The sequence below is a fragment of the Panthera tigris genome, chromosome X, assembly GCF_018350195.1.
Source record: "Panthera tigris isolate Pti1 chromosome X, P.tigris_Pti1_mat1.1, whole genome shotgun sequence".
Lineage (NCBI taxonomy): Eukaryota > Metazoa > Chordata > Mammalia > Carnivora > Felidae > Panthera > Panthera tigris.
In genome coordinates this window covers 114,924,073-114,944,652 of record NC_056677.1, presented here as the reverse complement: position 1 = coordinate 114,944,652, position 20,580 = coordinate 114,924,073, and the positions used below count along the sequence as shown (strand labels likewise).

Genomic DNA, 20,580 nt, shown 5'->3' with positions numbered 1-20,580 from the left:
AAAAATATGCTGGTGTCACATGAACAAAAAATTCCAGCAATTATAGGAGGCTTATTCAAACTTAATTGGGAAAGGGGCACCTGGGTGGCTCAGTCTGTCGAGCGTCCGACTTCGGCTCAGGTCATGATCTTGCAGTCTGTGAGTTCGAGCCTGGCATCGGGCTCTGTGCTGACAGCTCAGAGCCTGGAGCCTGCTTCGGATTCTGTGTCTCCCTCTCTCTCTGCCCCTTCCCCGTTCACGCTCTGTTTCTGTCTCTCAAAAATAAACGTTAAATATAACTAATAAGAATTTTTTAAAAACTTGATTGGGAACTACTATGCACCTCCAACATTCATGTAAAGTGAGCTCCAGCATGGCAGTCAGGAAGCCTGGCTTCTAGTCCATCTTCTAGTCTAGGTAGTTTTGTGACCTTGGGCAAGTCACCTGACACAAAGTTTCCTTGTGTACATAACAACAACAAAAAACAATTATAGCACTCATGGAGTCTTCTGTATAAAATAAAAGCAAATTTGAAATGGTTGGGAAAGTTCAAAATTCTACATGACTTTATAGGTTTCCCAATTAAGCTATCAAAATCCTTGGGCCATGAAAATGCCTATGGAAACCAGTTGTAACAAACAACGAATATGGCCTCTGTTTCAATTTGCTTTGTTTTTATTGTTCATTATGTCAATTTTCAAGCATACACAACACTAGAATAGTAGAATGGACCCCCCTGATCAGTTACCCGACTTTAATGAACATCAACTCTGCCTTGCTTTTTTTGATATAGCCTCCCAATATTTCATTCTTCTGTGGATTTTAAAGCCAAATCTAAGGCATATGATCATGGTCCATTTTTATGATGACAAAAAGAATGAGGGAATCTTATTTGATGTTCTCAAATCCTGAGGAAAAAGTTTATTTTCAAATCTGGCCAAGTCGAGGCTGGTGTTGACTTCACTTGGTCTTTCTGCTTTTAAAACGTCTCTGAAAATCAATCTCCAATCTAAATGCGTAACACATCACTTCCTCACTCCAGGCCAAGGGCTAGTGAATTGCAATCATCTACGGAAGACAAGCAAGTGGGGGGTTCCAGCTACTCTATGCAGAGGGCAGCACACTCATTTCTATAATCACAGTATTCATAACATCAAATGTTTAGCTGCTTTAGTATATTAAACCAGTCAGCCTTGAGGGTAATTCTGCCCAGAGATTCAACTATTCTTGACGAAGTGAGTGAAGGCAAGAAGACTAATTAAAATGAGCTCCTTCAAGAAATGTTTTAAAAAGAAATAAAGACAAGCTGCCTTGCCCGCTCAATAAAGAAGGCAGCAACCAATTTCTCCATAAACCTGAGTACTTGCGGGGCATCTGGGGGGTTCAGTCGGTTAAGCATCCAACTTCAGCTCAGGTCATGATCTCGCAGTTCACGAGTTTGAGGCCCGCGACGGGCTCTGTGCTGACAGCTTGGAGCCTGGAGCCTGCTTCGGATTCTGTGTCTCCCTCTCTCTCTGACCCTCCCCCGTTCATGCTCTGTCTCTCTCTGTCTCAAAAATAAATGAAACATTAAAAAAAAAAAAAACCTGAGTACTTGCAACGTTTCCCATGTGTCCAGTTTACAAAGCTCAGCGCCACTCACGACCCACAGCCGAATGACATACGTGGGGCTGGCATTCAGGAACCCATTTGTACAAGTGAGGAAGTGAGGCCTCCAGCGGTCACCTAGGTAGAGGTGACAAAGCTAGAGACCAGAGCCCAAGTCTCTTGTTTCTCATGTCAGGGCTGGTTCCCTGTGCAAACAAGTTCACCAAAAAACAACGAATTTCTTCACCTCCTATTTCCAATCTCCGGGGATTTAACAAAGCACCTGTACTTTGTAGCAGCTTAGGAAGTATTTCTTGCCTATGTGACAAATAATGGGGAAGAAAGAATAAATACAGGCAGAAAGAAAAAGGAGAAATTAGATAAACAAAGGAAGAAGAAATAATATTAATAACCTTAGCAAATAAAGTGGGGCGCCTGGGTGGCTCAGTCGGTGAAGCATCCGACTCCGGCTCAGGTCACGATCTCGCGGTTCGTGGGTTCGAGCCCCGCATCGGGCTCTGTGCTGACAGCTCGGAGCCTGGAGCCTGCTTCGGATTCTGGGTCTCCCTCTCTCTCCGCCCCTCCCTTGCTTGTGCTCTGTCTCTCTCTAAAATAAACATTTAAAAAACTTTAAAAAAGCAGCTTAGCAAATAAAGCATAATCTAGGAAAAAAACGGAAACGTGGAGAAAAACCTGTTAAACCACAATGAAGAGTCAGATGTCAGAAACAAAAGATTTAAATGCCATATACGAAGGAGCTGACAGCAGTGGATATGACAAGCCCAACTACTACCATTTCAATTGACTAGGCTGGTGCGGTAAGCCTATTAACCCTCTGAGGTAGGGAAGTAATATTATTGTCCCCATTTAACGGGTGAAGAAAGTGGGGCTCAGAGAGGTTAAGCCAGCCCAACTCAATTTTCATTTTTTATACTTTCTATACTTCGCAAATTTCCTACAACGAGCACGTCTTACCTTTATTTTTTAATCCTGTAGCATTCATCATGTATAGAAATAATTTTGTCATTACATCATTAAGTACAGTTAATTACTATTTCTATTCATCATTTGTATGTCACCTCAATTAGACTGTTAAGAGCCTGTGTCTAAGGGAGTGTCATGTTTTAATGCATATTATAGCTGCTCGATGAATACTTCTGGAATGAATGGACAATGGAGAGGAAAACGTGGGAGTGTGGAGGAAAACAAGCACCACAAAAAAAAAAAGGGGGGGATGGGGTTTAGAGAGGTGATGAAAGAGAGAGATGAGGAAGGGAAAAACAGGAACAGAAACATAACGATCAGGAACAGGTGATGGACGTGGGACACAGGTAGAAAGATGAACGCATAACATAAAGCAGGGCACACGGGAAACAAAGCTTGCCTCACGGAACCCTGTTTTCGTGAAACTGTAAACTAAAATTAACGCGAAAGTGCACTGACAAAGAGAAGCCAGTTACGGGCGAGAAAGGAGATTTTTAAGATACAGTACTTAAAAAAAATTTTAAATAGAAAAATTGTTGCAAAGTACCTTACGAGAGGGAGAAGTACTAAAATTGCTTTTCTGGCAAAGCCTGTCCCTTCATCCAACAATTATCCTAAGATACTTGAGACCTCATCTCCATAAATTCAATAGGCAATTGGGGCCACTTTCTCTTTTTGAGGCCAGATGCAGAAACAGAAATTACAGTCATTTCCTATATTGCAGAAATTAGCTGGCCAGTTGAAAGCCACCTGCACGCATAATTCACCTCATCAGAGGTTGGCATCTAGAAGGCTCAAGGCCCTGTCCTCTCTGCCACGTACTTCACCCACGCAGAAACTCAGCTCAGATAACCGGCGGTGAAGTTTTGGTTTGCAGTCCGCCCCTGTTCCCAGGGGGTGATCCCCTTGCGGTTCCTGATCTCTCGGGAACTAAGAAGAACAATTTGTTCTCATTGTAATACATACACATAGTTAAAACAATCCTGAGGCGCGGCTGATAGCAACCAGCTCCACCATCCCACATCACCCTCGCAAGACGCAACACTGTTCCACGGTCCTAAGTGTCTCTTCTGGCTTATATATTATCTACATGGTCTGCCTGAACAGCTGTGTATTTAACAACTGTAGATGCTATCGGTTGACTTTCTTCTACAATAGTTAAGAATTTAGCTGCTTTTTTTTTTTTCGATGTTTATTTCGAAAGAGAGAAAGAGCGCACGCGGGATAGGGGCAGAGAGAGAGAGAGAGAGAGAGAGAGAGAGAGAGAATCCCAAGTAGGCTCCGAGTTGTTAGCGCGGAGCCCAATGCAGGGTTCGAACTCACGAACCATGAGATCGTGACCTGAGCCGAGATCAAGAGTTGGAAGCTTTACCAACTGAGACACCCGGGCGCCCCAAGAATTGAGATTTCTTATACTTTCCCCACACAACACCACATCCTTCACTTCCCTCAATCTATCACAATTCTTGTTTAAATGACTAGCCAAGTTTATATGATTATGACTATGTAATTACTGGTCACTGCTAAGCAAAGTAGTATTTTTTTAATTTATTCTAAGGGGGGAGGGGCAGAAAGAAAGGGAGAGAGAATCCCAAGCAGGCTCTGTTCTGTCAGCACAGAGCCAGACTTGGGGCTCAAACTCATGAACCTGAGCCAAAATCAAGAGTCAGATGCTCAACCAACTGAGCCACCCAGGCGCCCCAGCAAAGCAGTATATTATTGTTAGTCTTTTAATTCTTTCCCCAAAGTTAATAACCACTTCAGTATCTCATTGTTTGAGATTTCTGCATTTCTAATGCTATGTTTATCCAAGTGTTCTAACAGTTCTTGAAAATACCTACCAATGATTTTTCCAAACAGTCCAACCCATCTAAACTCTGCTGGTTCCCTATTCCCTGTGAAGATTGCCCTCTCACAGCTTTCTGTTCTCTGGCTACAAACTAGGCCAGCGATCTTATGGCCTGGAACTCCGGGGCCTTTTCCTCACCACTCTCTGGAGTTGGGTTCTTGGTTTCCTAGATCGTATACTGTCTTCCTTTTTCTCGGTTTATCTCTCGTCACAGTGGAGGACAACCTCCCATAGCTTCCAGAGAAAGTGTTCACAGGAGGAATTTTTCAAGACCTTATATATTCTACTCTACTATTTAACATGAGTATAATTGGATTTTATATAATTTTACCATGAGAATCATATTCCATTAAAAAGTTAGACATTCATGGTCAATTGATTTTCATCAAAGGTGCCAAGACCCTTAAATGTGAAAAGAGTTGTGTTTTCAACAAGTGCTAGGACCAAGGGCATATGCACAAGCAGAATAATAAACTTGGACACTTAACTCATACCATACACATAAACTCAAAATGAATCAAAGACCTAAATATAAGAGCTAAAACTATTAAACTCTTAGGAGAAAAAATAGGTATGAATCTCCATGACCTTGGGTTAGGCAATGGTTTCATTTGCCCACACAACCAAAAACCAAATAGTTCCATGAAGTAAATGGAACTTCATGAAAATTTTAAGAAGTTTTTAAAAGTTTTTTTTTTTAAGTTTATTCATTTACTTTGAGAGAGAGCTGGCGTAGGGGTAGAGAGAAAGAAAGAGAGAATCACAAGCAGGCTCCACACTGCCAGCACAGAGCCTGATGTGGGGCTTGAACTCATGAATCATGAGATCATGACTTCAGCTGAAATCTAGAGTCTAATGCTAAACCGACTGAGCCACCCAGGCACCCCAAAAACTCTAGTGTTTTTAAGGACACTATCAACAAAGTGAAAGATAACACATAGAATGGGAGAAAATATTTGCAAATGTACCTAGAAAACATAAAGAATGCTTACAATTCAATCATGAAAAGACAAATTACCCAATTAAAAATGGGTAAATGATTTGAATAGACATTTCTCCAAAGAAGATACACAAATGGCCAATAAGCAGATGACGAAAAGCTCAACATCATTAGCTATCAGGGAAATCAAATCAAAACTACAATGAGATATTGCTTCACACCCACTAGGATGGCTATACCCCCCTAAATAAATAAATAAATAAATATAATAGTAATATAATAATAATAGCAAGTGTTGGCAAAGATGCATTAGAAACTAGAGTCTTCAGGGTGCCTGGGTGGCTCAGCCGGTTTATCATCCCACTTCAGCTCAGGTCATGATCTCATAGTCCATGAGTCTGAGCCCTGCATCAGGTTCTGTGCTGACGGCTTGGAGCCCTGAGCCTGCTTCAGATTCTGTGTCTCCCCCTCTTTCTGCCCTTCCCCCGCTCACACTCTGTCTCTCTCTCTCTCAAAATAATAAATAAACATTAAAAAATTTAAAAAACAGACTTCAAGATGTATTACAAAGCTGCAATCATCAAGACGGTATGGTACTGGCACAAAAACAGACAGATCAATGGAAGAGGATAGAGAACCCAGAAATGGACCCACATATGGCCAACTGATCTTTGACAAAGCAGGAAAGAACATCCAATGGAATAAGAAGTCTCTTCAGCAAATGGTGCTGGGAAAAATGGACAGCGACAATCAGAAAAATGAACCTCGACCACTTTCTTACACTATACAGAAAAATAAACTCAAAATGGATGAAAGACCTAAACATAAGACAGGAAGCCATCAAAATCCTCGAGGAGAAAGCAGGCAAAAACCTCTTTGACCTTGGCCGCAGCAACTTCTTACTCAACATGTCTCCAGAAGCGAGGGAAACAAAAGCAAAAATGAACTTTTGGGACCTCATCAAAATAAAAACCTTCTGCACAGCAAAGGAAACAATCATCAAAACTAAAAGGCAACCGACAGAATGGGAGAAGATATTTGCAAACGACATATCAGATAAAGCATTAGTATCCAAAATCTATAAAGAACTTACCAAACTCAAAACCCAAAAAACAATCCCGTGAAGAAATGGGCAAAAGACATGAATAGACACTTCTCCAAAAGACATCCAGATGGCTAACAGACACATGAAAAAATGCTCAACATCACTCATCATCAAGGAAATACAAATCAAAACCACATCGAGACACCACCTCACACCCGTCAGAATGGCTAACATTCACAACTCAGGCAACAACAGATGTTGGCGAGGATGCGGAGAAAGACGATCTCTTTTGCACTGCTGGTGGGAATGCAAGCTGGTGCAACCACTCTGGAAAACAGTATGGAGGTTCCTCAAAAAACTAAAAATAGAACTACCCTACGACCCAGCAATTGCACTACTAGGCATTCATCTAAGGGATACAGGTGTGCTGTTTCGAAGGGACACATGTACCCCCATGTTTATAGCAGCACTATTGATAATAGCCGAAGTATGGAAAGAGCCCAAATGTCCATTGATGGATGAATGGATAAAGAATAGATATATATATGATTATGGAGTATTACTTGGCAAACAAAAAGAATGAAATCTTGCCATGTGCAACTCCATGGATGGAAATAGAGGGTATTGTGTTATGCTAAATTAGTCTGTCAGAGAAAGACAAATATCATATGACTTCACTCATATGAGGAATTTAAGATACAAAACAGATGAACAGAAGGGAAGGGAAGCAAAAATAATATAAAAACAGAGAGGGGGACAAAACCTAAGAGACTCTTAACTATAGAGAACAAACAGGATTGCTGGAGGGGTTGTGGGGGGGCGGATGGGCTAAATGGGTCAGGGGCATTAAGGAATTTCTTTAAAAAAGAAATTAGAGTCCTCATACACTGCTGGTGGGAAGGAAAAATGGTACAGCTGCTGTGGAAAACAGCTGGGCATTTCTTGAATAAGTTAAAGCAGAATTACCCTATGACCCAGCAATTCTAATCCTAGGTATGTACCCAAGAGAATTAAAACATATGTCAACGCAAAAACATATACATTACTGTTCAAACAACACTATTCATAAGAGCCAACAAGTGGAAACAACCCAAATATCCACAAACTAATAAGTGGACAAATAAAGTAGGGCATATCCATACACTGGTATGTTATTCAGTCATAAAAAGGAATGAAGTAGTGGGGCTCCCGGGGGACTCAGTCAGTTAGGCCTGTGACTCTCAATTTCGGCTCAAGTCATGATCTCACAGTTCAGGAGTTCGAGCCTCGCATCGGGCTCTGTGCTGACGGCATAGAGCCTGCTTGCGATTCCCTGTCTTCGTCTCTCTCTGCCCCTCCCCCACTCACGCTCTCTTTCTCAAAAATAAATAAACATTTTTAAAAATGAAATTACAATTTAAAAAAGGAACAAAGTACCAGTACATGCTACAATGTGGATGAACCTACAAAACATTATGCTGAGAGAAAGAAGCCAGACAAAAAAGGTCACGGATCATGTGATGCCGTTTACAGGAAACGTTCAGAATAAGCAAATCGGTACAGGCAGAAAGCAGTTAGTGTTTGCCAGGGGCCGGAGGGAGGGGGACAGGGAAAATGGGAGTAACTGCTAAAGAGTGGACTTTGTTTTGGGGGTGATAAAAATGTTCTGGAAGCAAACGGTTGTGATGTTTGCACATCTCCGTGAACATGCTAAAAATCGTTGACTGGTGCAACTTTAAATGGGTAAATTTTACGGCATGCGAGTTATAGGTCATCGAAACTGTCTCCGGAAATGTAATACAATATGATACGGTACAGTACAGTGCAACGTAATACAGTGCAGTGCAGTACAATGCAACACGGCAAGTACAATATAATGCAATACGGCACAGGACGATACAGGGCAATACAACACAGTGCAGCACAATGCGATGCAATATGGTACGGTGTACGATACGTTGCAGTACAGTGTGCTACAATACAATACGGTATAGTGCGGTACAACACAAAACAAAACAATACAGTATAATACGACACAACACAGCACAGCACAGTACAATACAGCACAGTACGGTGCAGCACACTACAATGCGATAGAGTATAGTACAGTGCGGTGCGATACAGTATAGTGCAATAAATACAGTATAACACAAAGCAGTGTAGCAGTGCAGCACAGTACAACACCATACAGTACAGTGCAGTACGATACAGTGCAACACAATGCGGTGCAGTCCAATATGATACAGCACACTATAATACAATACGGTATAGCACAGTACAGTATGGTGCAGCACAACACAATACAGTTCCGTACAATACAATACAAAACAATACGGTATAATACGACACAACAGCACGGCACAGTATAATACAATAATACAGCATAGCGCGGTGCAGTATAGTACAATACGATACAATACAGTGCGGTGCAATACAATACACCACAATGCGGTATAATACAACACGGCACGGTACAATACAATATAATACGATACAATACAGCACAATACAGTGCAGTGCAATGTGATACGATACAATACAGTATACCACAGTGCAGTACAGCACAACAGAATGCAATGTGGTACGGTGCAGTATAGTACAGTGCAATACAATGTGACACAATACGCTACAGTATAGCACACTACAATACAGGACAGCACGGCACAATACAATACAGTGCGGTACAGTACGGTGCAGTATAGTGCAGTGCGCTACCGTACGGTGCAATGCAGTACAATACAACACAGTACAGTACAATACAATGCAACATAGTATAGTGCACTACGATACAATACAATATAGTACAGCACAGTACAGCACGATGCGGTATGGGACAGTAAATATAATACAGCGCAACACAATACAATATGGTACGGTACAGCACGGTACAATATAATACAGTGCAGTGCAGTGCAGGACAGTGTGATGCAATACAGTGTGGTACGATGCAATGCGATACAATATAGTACAGTACAGTGTAATACAATACAGTGCAGTGCAACAGAGTGTGGTGTGGTACAATCCAGTACAGTACAATACAATACGATACAACACAACATGGGCACATATGGTTAAATGTGATGATTCAACTACACTTCTCCTCTCCCCTTCCTCCCCCAAATGCCATAAACATGAAACTAAGAGGTTAAAAAAGACATTAACTATCTACCCTTCAAAAAGAGATCAGAAAACCACTGGGACCATTTGAGTTTTCACTGAAAGACAGAGGAAAGACTAACCTGAAGGGTTAGATTTGAAGGGATAAAATTCAAAATTAAAAAAAAAAATTAAAGCTGTTTCTGTAATTACAAATACACATACACACACAGATGGATAAACAGAATAGGAGAGGAAATGGCCAAAGAGAAGGTTTAAGAAAAATTGTGAAGACAAGGGCACCTGGGTGGCTCAGTCAGTTAAGCGTCCCACTCTTGATTTCGGGTCACGATCTCACAGTCCATGAGATGGAGTCCCACGGCCGAGCCGGGTATTGAGCCCCACATCGAGCCCTGCATCGGGCTCCACGCTGACAGCTCAGAACCTGCTTGGGATTCTCTCTCTCCCTTTCTCTCTGCCCCTCCCGTATGCTCGCGCACTGCTCCCTCTCTCGCAAAATAAACAAATAAACTTAAAAAAACTGTAAAGGTAGACTTTGGCCGGAGGAGAGGTACCTGACCTGGGGGCATGGAGGGCACTACAGCTGGAGCATCTGCAGAGGGGTCAAAGCAGAAGGTAAACTGTTCACCCTGTAGGATGTGAAGAGACTCAGGATATGGAGGCATGGAATACAGTGGAAAACAAGGATGAAGCACAGGGTTCAAACTAGTAAAGGACATTTAAGTGTCAGAATACAAATAGTGGAACCTGTAGGTCCCTTTCCCCAACTTCACAGCCTGGCCACACTATCCTTAGCCAATCTCCGCATCCAAGAAACCTGAAATTGATTTTCCGGTGACAAACAAGAAAAGCCACAGACTTGGTGTGCCTGGGTGGCTCAGTGGGTTGAGCATCTGGCTCTTGATTTCAGGTTCAGGTCATGATCTCATGGTTCCTGAGAGCAAGCCCCGAATCGGGCTCTTCACTGACAGCACGGAGCCACCTTGGGTTTTTCTGTCTCCCTCTCTCTCTCTGTCCTTCCCCTGTGCATGCTCTTTCTCTCTCAAAAATAAATAAATAAACATTTTTAAAAACCAATACCAATTTATTCTGGAAGAAAGAGAAAGAGAAAAAGAGAGGGGGGGGGAGGGAGGGAGGAAAGGAGGAAGGAAGGAAGGAAGGAAGGAAGGAAGGAAGGAAGGAAGAAAAGCAAAGCCAAGGAACAGACTTGAATAACAGCCCAAAGAAAGCTGGATCCCAGGCTTCAAAATGGAGGAAGGTGGGTAGGTGGACTAATTAGGACACACGGTCTCCTTTTTTCCCATTCTTCTCCCAGAATATCAGCACCCAGATATTTCTCCATCCCACCTTCTACCCCTAGGTGAGAGATTAGAAGTCTCTGGGAAAAAAGGAATGGGTCCAGATTAAAGATCCCAAGATCCTAACATTTGAAGCTCATATATAAGCTCATGGCCATCAGACATCTGAAGAAAAGTCCTAATGCTAGAGAGAGACCACCACAAACAGTAGAATCAAAGGGATTCTGAGGACCCAGACAATGAAGGCAGCAGAAGAAAACTTTAAAACATTACAACTGATAGCCTCATTAGAGATAAGAGAAGGTATTCTACTCATACCAAAAGTTTAGGATACTATATAGAAAAAGAATATTCTAGGACAAGAAAGTCTCTTAAAAATTAAAAATATGATAGCTGAAATAGAAGAGTTGGAAGACAAAGCTAGAAAACTTCCCCAGAAGGTAAAAAACAAAAAGATAGGAAGGAAGGAAAAACATACCAAAGAGATGGAAAATAAGAGGAAGAGATTATAAGAAGTTTAGGGGATCTTTCCAGGTTGAACATGGAACTAACAGAATAATAATAGCAAATGTTGTGCTGATTACTGCCAGAGGTGCTTTATATGGACTAACTCATTTAATCCTCTCAACAGCCCTATGAGGTGGATGATATTATTATCCACATTTTACTGATTTGGTGGGTGGGGGGTGCAGGGGGACACAGAAAGGCTAAGCAACTTGTACAAGGTGACATAGCTAGTTCGTACGTGGTAAATTCAGGATCCAAAACCTAGGCAGCCTGGCTTCAAAAACATTGCACTTGAACATTAATCATACTACCGCTCAGAGAAGTTCTCAAAAGAAAGGGTAGAGAAAATAAAAGGGAGGAAATCATCAAAGAAATCACGGAGAGCATTCCCCATAATTGAAAGATCTCATTCTCCATATTAAAAGGACCCACCAAGTGCTGTCCATCACAAAGAATGAATGAAAAAACACGTGAAGGCACATGAATGTGGAATTTCAGAACCTTGAAGATAAAGAGATAATTCCAAAAACTTGCAAAGAAAAAGCAAGTCGCTTTCAAACGGATCGAAATGAGAATGTATTGACAGTAAGCAATGACTAATTTTTTATTGCAATTTCATTCAGCTATAATTCACATGGTGTAAAATTCACCTATTTAAAGTATACAATTCAGTTATGTTTTTAATATATTCACAGTGTTGTGCAATACTCACAACCATCCACTGAGAACATTATTGTAACGCTCAAAATAAATCTGGTACCTTTCAGCCATTACTCTCCAATACCCCTATCCCCGCCAGCCCTTGGCAACCTTCAATTTACTTTCTGCCTCTACTGATCTGCGTACTATGGATATTTCATATATAAGGGAGTTATTCAACATGGGGCCTTTGGTGAATGGCTTCTTTTACTTAGCATAGTATTTTCAAGGTTCATCCACATCATTCCCTCTTATGACTAATATTCCATTGTATAGATTTATCACATTTATTTATCTGTTCTTTAGTTAGTAGACATTTGTGCTGTTTCCACTTTTTGGCTGTTATGAACATTTTTGTACCCTATACTACTTTTACAATCTAAAAAAAGTTTCTTAAAGTAAGAATTACAGAGGAAAAATTACATTAGAAACATTACTTCAGCATCCACTCATGATGAATAACGTGAAACATTCCCGTGGTTCCAAAAAACCAGAGCCGCATAAAAAGATACATTGTGACGTGTGTCACTCTCTTCCATCCTTAACACCTCATTTCCATCCCATTTCTTTCCACTCTGTTCCCACATAACCCTCCAGGTGACCAATCTCCTTCGTTTCTGGTCTATTCTTCCTGTTTTCCTTTTTTATAAATGAACACAAACATGTATTTTCTTATATCCTCTTTATAATATAAGGGTAGCATATAATAGATATTCTATTGAACTTTCTTTTCACTTAATAATATATCTTTGAGGGGAGCCTAGGTGGCTCAGTTGGTTAAGCGTCTGACTCTTGATTTCGACTCAGGTCACGATCTCACAGTTGGTGAGACTGAGCCCCACGTTGGGCTCTGTGTTGACAGCGCAAAGCCTGCTTAGGACTGTCTCCCTCTCTCTGCCCCTCCCCAGCTCGCATTCTCTCTCTCTCTCTCTCTCTCTCTCTCTCTCTCTGTCTCAAAATAAATAAACATTTAAAAATAATAATATATATTTGAGGGGCACCTCGTGGCTCAGTCAGTTAAGCATCTAACTCTTGATCTCCACTCAGGTTATGGTCTCATGGTTCGTGGGCTTGAGCCCTGTGTTGGGCTCTGTGTTGACAGCATGGAGCCTGCTTGGGATTCTCTCTTTCTCCATCTCTCTCTGCCCCTCCCCTGCTCATGTCTTTGATATCAATTCATAGCAGTTCACACAGAACTTCTTCATTGTTTTTTACAGGCACATAGTATTCCACTTTGTGGATATAACTAGTTTATTCAACCACTCTTTATTTGCAAGAATATTCTTTTCATATGTTTATTAGTCATCTGTATTACTTCTTGAGTAACATATCTGTTCGTCTCTTTTGCCCATTTTATGACTGAATTCTTTTTCCATTGAGTTTTGAAAGTTCTTTATGTATTCTAGTATTAAGACCCGTGTTGATACGTGTTTTGCAAATATTTTCTCACAGTTTGTAACTTTCCTTTTATCCTCATAACAGGATTTTATGCAGTGCCAATGTTTTTTAATTTTTATGCAGTCCAAGTTATTAATGTTTTATTTTACAGAATGTTCTTTTGGTGTTATGTCTAAGACTCTTCACGTAGCCCCATTTTCCAAAGACACTCTTCTATGTTTTCTGTAAAAATGTTTATAGTTTTATGTTTACATTCATTTATTCTTTTTAAGATTTTTTAACATTTATTCATTTTTGAGAGACAGAAAAGAGACAGAGCATGAGTGGGGGAGGGGAAGAAAGGGAGACACAGAATCCGAAGCAGGCTCCGGGCTCTGAGCTATTGGCACAGAGCCCGACGCGGGGCTCGAACTCACAGACTGCGAGATGATGACCTGAGCTGAATGAAGTTGGACACTTAACTGACTGAGCCACCCAGGCGCCTGCCTATGTTTACATTTAAACACACGATCCATTTTGAATTAGATTTTGTATATGGTGTGAGCTTCATATGGAGGCTCATGTCTTATTCCCTATGGTTGCCCAACAGTGCCCGTGCCATTTGATGAAATGAATGTCCTTCCTTCATTGAATTGATTTTGGTCCTTTATCAAAAATCAATTAGACTAGACAATGATTTATTTGATATGGCACCAAAACTGCAACAAAGAAAAGAAAAATACATAAGTTGGACTTCATCGAGATTAAAAATTTTGTGCTTCAAAGGACTCCATCAAGAAAGTAAAAAGTTCACAGAATGGAAGAAAATATTTGAAGACCATATACCTGATAAGGGAGATAAGGGACTTGTATCCAGAGCATACAAAGAACTCAGTAAGAAAAAGACAACCCAAGTGAAAAATGAGCAAAGGATTTGAGTAGACCTTTCTCCAAAGAAGATATACAAATGGGGGTGCCTGGGTGGCTCAGTCAGTTGAGCGCGGGACTTCAGCTCAGGTCATGATCTCACGGTTCGTGGGTTCGATCCCGCGTCGGGCTCTGTGCTGACAGCTCTGAGCCTGGAGCCTGCTTTGGATTCTGTGTCTCCTTCTCTCTCTGTTCCTCCCCCACTCATACTCTGTTTCTCTCTGTCTCTCAAAAATAAATAAACATAAAAAAAATTTTTTAAAGAAGATATACAAATGACCAATAAGCACATTAAAAAAAAAAAAACCCTCAATTTCATTAGTCATTAGGGAAATGGAAATGAAAACCCCGATGAGAGAACAGTTAATACCTCCTAGAATGCCTATAACCAAAAAGATGTTGCCTTTCTGGTTCTCCAGGGACCCAGCTGGGGAAGAAAGCGTAGACTCCTCCACCGGGGCTCGAGGAGCTGAGAACCATCCTCACCCTTGCAGGGAAGGAAGCTTCCGAAAGCTGTACACCACCAGAATGTACAGCATCAACTGAGGATGCGCTGGGGGCCAGGAAAGAGTGCCTCCAACACAAGAGCTAGACGGTGCGCATGGGGGAAGGGCGGAGAGACAGAGACACAGGGAGAGAGAATCCCAAGCGGGCTCCACGCTGTCAGCCCGGAGCCCAATACGGGGCTCCATCTCACAACTCTGAGATCAGGAATCCAACGCTTAGCTGGCCAAGCCACCCAGGGGCCCCTACGTTTTAAATAAACATACTAAGCCAGGGTCTTTTTTTTCATAGCTCTCCCTATTCACCTACATAAAGGTCACTGTGCTTGTCATGTGTCTTCAGAATGGACTCTAGACCATGTACTTAAAACCTTCTTAACTATTTTAAATTCATAAAATACAGCCCATCGCTAAATATTCATCACGAATTCACTCGGCTATGTATGAAAACCACCCATCTATTTGTTACAATACTTGGGGGTCTCCGCCTGATTCCAGAAGGTATTTGGAAACGCTAAATATGAATTCCAATAATTTGGTCTGACTGGGATGGGCAGCTGAACAGAAAAATGACCTACAGACTTGTGTGGACCTCTTTTCTTCCAAGGTGCTTAAAAAATTACAACCCCTAATAAGAGCAATTTCAGCATTCCATTCTCGAAAGGCTAAGGGACAACATTACATTTGAAAAGAGAACTGTGTTAAAGCTATGTTTGAATAGCAAATACAAGTGACCCTGGACAGCTGACCACTCCCGCCCCGTCAAAAATCAATGTATGATCTTTGACTCCACAGCAGCTTTAACTACAAATCCCCTACTGTTGACCGGAAGCCTTACCCGTAACATTAGCAGTTGAGTGACACATATTTTGTACGTTTTATGCGTTATACACTGTATTATCACAATAAAGTAAGCTATTCAAAATTAAAAAAAAAAGATGGACAATAACAAGTGTTGGCGAGGATGTGGAGAAACAAACACTCATACACTGCCGTTGGAAAGATAAATGCTATATAGGTGCTTTGGAAAACAGTTTGACAGTTCCTCAAAAAAGTCAGAGTTCCCATATGATGCAAGAATTCCACTCCTATACATATACCCTAGAGAATTCAAAATATAGGTGTCCACACAAAAACTTGCACACAAATGCACATAGCAGCATCGTCCATAATAGCCCCAAGTGGAAACAATGCAAATGCCCATCAACTGATAAAGGGATAAACAAAATGGAATACAGTGGAGTATTATTCAGCCATAAAAAGGAATGAAGTACTAATACAGGCTACAACATGGGTGAGCCTTGAAAACCTAATGCAAAGTGAAAGAAGCTAGACACAGAAGACACATACTGTAGGATTCCATTTATATGAAATGTCCAGAAGAAGCAAATCCCTAGAGACAGAATATAAATTAACCATTGCCAGAATCTGGGTGATGGGGGAAGGAGGGTATGAAGAGTAACTGCTAATGAGTACCAGGATTTCTTTGTAAGGTGATGAAAATGTTCTGGAATTAGATCATGGTAATGGTTGCACAACTCTGTAAATATACTAAAAACCACTGAATTTTAATTTTTTAAATTGACATCCAAATTAGTTAGCATCTAGTTCAACAATGATTTCAGGAGTAGATTCCTTAATGCCCCTGACCCATTTAGCCCACCCCCCTCCCACAACCCCTTCAGTAACCTTACGTTACTCTTATGTTTTGTCCCCCTCCCTGTTTTTATATTATTTTTGCTTCCCTTCCCTTATATGTTCATCTGTTCTGTGTCTTAAAGTCCCCATATGAGTGAAGTCATATGATATTTGTCTCTCTCTGACTGACTTATTTCACTTAGCATAATACCCTCTAGTTCTATCCACGTAGTTGCAAATGACAAAATTTCATTCTTTTTGATTGCCGAGTAATACTCCATTGTGTGTATGTATATGTGTGTGTGTATATATATGTGTGTGTATCTACACATATACATATACATACACACCACATCTTCTTTATCCATTCATCGATCAATGGACATTTGGGCTCTTTCCATACTTTGGCTATCGTCGATAGTGCTGCTATAAACATGGGAGTGCATGCGTCCCTTCGAAACAGCACACCTGTATCCCGTGGAGAAATGCCTAGTAGGGCAATTGCTGGGTCGTAGGGTAGTTCTATTTTTAGTTTTTTGAGGAACCTCCATACTGTTTTCCAGAGTGGCTGCACCAGCTTGCTCTCCCACCAACAATGCAAAAGGGATCCTCTTTCTCCGCATCCTCGCCAACATCTGTTGTTGCCCGAGTTGTGAATGTTAGCCATTCTGACAGGTGTAAGGTGGTATCTCATTGTAGTTTTGATTTGTATTTCCCTGATGACGAGTGGTGTTGGGCATTTTTTCATGTGTCAGTTGGCCATATGGATGTCTTCTTTGGAGAAGTGTCTATTCATGTCTTTTGCCCATTTCTTCACTGGATTATTTGTTGTCTGGGTGTTGAGTTTGATAAGTTCTTTTACAGATTTTGGATACTAACGCTTTATCTGGTATGTCGTTTGCAACTATCTTCTCCCATTCTGTTGGTTGCCTTTTAGTTTTGATGATTGTTTCCTTCGCTGTGCAGAAGGTTTTTATTTTGATGAGGTCCCAGTAGTTCATTTTTGCTTTTGTTTCCCTTGCCTCTGGAGGCGTGTTGAGTAAGAAGTTGCTGCGGCCGAGGTCAAAGAGGTTTTTGCCTGCTTTCTCCTTGAGGATTTTGATGGCTTCCTGTCTTACAGTTGAGGTCTTTCATCCATTTTGAGTTTATTTTTGTGTATGGTGTAAGAAAGTGGTCCAGGTTCATTCTTCTGCGTGTCGCTGTCCAGTTTTCCCAGCACCACTTGCTGAAGAGACTTTCTTTATTCCATTGGATATTCCTCCCTGCTTTGTCAAAGATTAGTTGGCCATATGTTTGTGGGTCCATTTCTGGGTTCTCTATTCTGTTCCCTTGATCTAAGTGTCTGTTCTTGTGCCAGTACCATACTATCTTGATGATTACAGCTTTGTAGTATAGCTTGAAGTCTGGGATTGTGATGCCTCCTGCTTTGAAAAAACACTGAATTTTAAATAAACATAAAAAATCTATTGGGAATATTTCTGTCGCACAATTTCTGGGATTTTCTATTCTATTACATTGACCTATGTATCTATTCCTAAGTCAATACCACACTGTCTTGCTTACTGTACCTATATAGTGCATCTTAAAAATAGGAATAGTGGGGGCGCCTGGGTGGCTCACTGGGTTAAGCATCTGACTTCAGCTCAGGTCATTATCTTGCAGTCCGTAAGTTTGAGCCCTGCATCAGTCTGTGCTGACAGCTCAGAGCCTGGAACCTGATTCAGATTCTGTGTCCTCCTCCCACTCTCTGCCCCTGTCCCCCTCACATTCTGTCTCTCTCTCAAAAATAAATATTAAAAATTTTTTTAAAAATAGGAATAGTGAATCCTCCCACTTTATTTTTTAGCCACTCTACTTCTCTTCCCTTTTCATAAAGTTTTAAAACTAAGCTTGATTATTTTTCAACAACATACAAAATATATTGTTGGGGTTTTGATAGGAATTACATTATACCTATGGATCAATTTGAGAGGAATTGATATTTCTACTATGTTGAGTCTTCTAATCCATGAACACATTATATCTCTCCATTTATTTAGTTGATTTTTTCATTTGTGTTTTAAAATTTTCAGCATATACCATACAGAATCTGTAATTGTTTTATTAGATTTATATCTAACTGTTCCAATATTTTGTAATGATCGAAAATGGTCTATATTTTGAATTTTTGTTTCCACAAGTTCTTTGCTGTATATAGGAATATGATCGACTTGTGTGTTTTGATCTTGTACACTGTGACCTTGCTGAACTCGCTCAATAATTCTATAAACTTTCTTTAAAAATCTTGGGGCGCCTGGGTGGCGCAGTCGGTTAAGCGTCCGACTTCAGCCAGGTCACGATCTCGCGGTCCGTGAGTTCGAGCCCCGCGTCAGGCTCTGGGCTAATGGCTCGGAGCCTGGAGCCTGTTTCCGATTCTGTGTCTCCCTCTCTCTCTGCCCCTCCCCCGTTCATGCTCTGTCTCTCTCTGTCCCAAAAATAAATTAAAAACGTTGAAAAAAAAATTAAAAAAAAAAATCTTCACTTGTTAGAAAGTGTATGTATTTATTTACTTAAGTAATCTCTACACCTAACGCGTGGCTCAAACTCATGGCCCCGGGATCAAGAGTCTCATGCTCTTCTGAGCCAGCCAGGTGCCCCTTCAAACTTTTTATAGATTCCTTTTTTATACAGATTATCAATCATGTAATCTAAAAACAGGGATAGTTTTATTTATTCCTTTCCAATATATATGCTTTTTATTTCCTTTTCTTGCCTTACTGAGCTGGCTAGGACTTCTGCTACTATGATGAATAAAAGCAGGGGAAGCAGACATCCTTGTCTTGTTCCTGATCTTGGGGAACTTTTGGTATTAAGTATCATAACTGCAAAATTTTTATAGATACTCCTTTATCAAGTTGAGAAAGTTCTTCTCTAATTTTCTAGGTTTTTTTATTCGTGAATGGGTGTCACATTTTGTCACGTGCATCTTCTGCAACAATTGATATGATCATGCGATTTTTCTCCTTTAGCCTGTCATAGGGAATTGCTTTGATTTTCCAATATTGACCCAGACTTGCATTCCTGGAATAAACCCCACTTCATCATGATGCATAATTCTTTTTTTATGTAAGAATTGCAGGGACGTCTGGGTGGTTCAGTCAGTTAAGCGTCCGACTTTGGCTCAGGTCATGATCTCGTGGTTTGAGCCCCATGTCAGGCTCTGTGCTGACAGCTCAGAGCCTGGAGACTGCTTCAGATCTGTGTCTCTTGTCTCTCTCTGCCCTCCCCTACTCGTGCTCTGTCTCTCTCTTTCTCTCAAGAATAAGTAAACATTAAAATAATATTTTTTTTAAGAATTGCAAAGATTTGTTGAGAAAATTTGCGTGTAAGATCATGAAATATACTGGTCTGTGTTTTTCCCTTTTTTGTACTGCCTTTGTCTGGTTTTGTTATTAGGGTAATATTGGCTTCACACAATGAGTTGGTGGATGTACTGTCCTCTGCTATTTTCTGAAAAAGACTGTGCAGAATTAATACTAATTTTTCTCAAGTGTTTGGGAGAATTCTCCAGTGAAATGATTAGGGTCAGATTTCTTTATGAAAGCTTTTAAATTACAAATTCAATTTTTAAAATAATTATAGGACTATTCATATTTTCTCTTTTGTATTGTGTGAGTTTAGGTAGCTTGTGTTTCTCAAGGAATTGGTCTGTTTCATCCATGTTTTTGAATTTATGTCGGTAGAGATGTTCGTAGTATTGCATTACTGTTCTTTAAGGCTGAAGGAGCGCTCGCTTCGGCAGCACATATACTAAAACTGGAATGATGCAGAGAAGATTAGCACGGCCCCTGTGCAAGGATGATACACAAATTCGTGAAGCTTCCATATTTATGTTAAGGGATAACAATATATTTGCTTTCATTACCATTATTTTATTTTTTTTCAACAACCGGTAAAATCAAATTTAATGCGTAATAAAATGATTTCATATGTTTTAAAAAAATTTTTAAAAATAAAGGCTGAAGGATCTGCAGTAATATCCCCTGTTTAATATCTGATATTGGTCATTTGTATCTTCTCTCTTTTTGTCTTTTTCAGTCTTGCTAGAGAGGATTGTCAATTTTATTGATAATTTCAAAGAACTAACTTTTTGTTTCATCGATGTTCTCTAT

At 40.5% G+C, this 20,580-nt stretch overlaps 1 non-coding gene across 1 annotated transcript; it reads left to right on the top strand.

Moving 5' to 3' along the window:
- Nucleotides 1–20,194: 20,194 nt before the first annotated feature.
- LOC122235555 lies at nucleotides 20,195–20,300 on the top strand. The gene has a single exon (XR_006213610.1). It is a non-coding gene; the product is annotated as a U6 spliceosomal RNA (small nuclear RNA).
- Nucleotides 20,301–20,580: the final 280 nt, after the last annotated feature.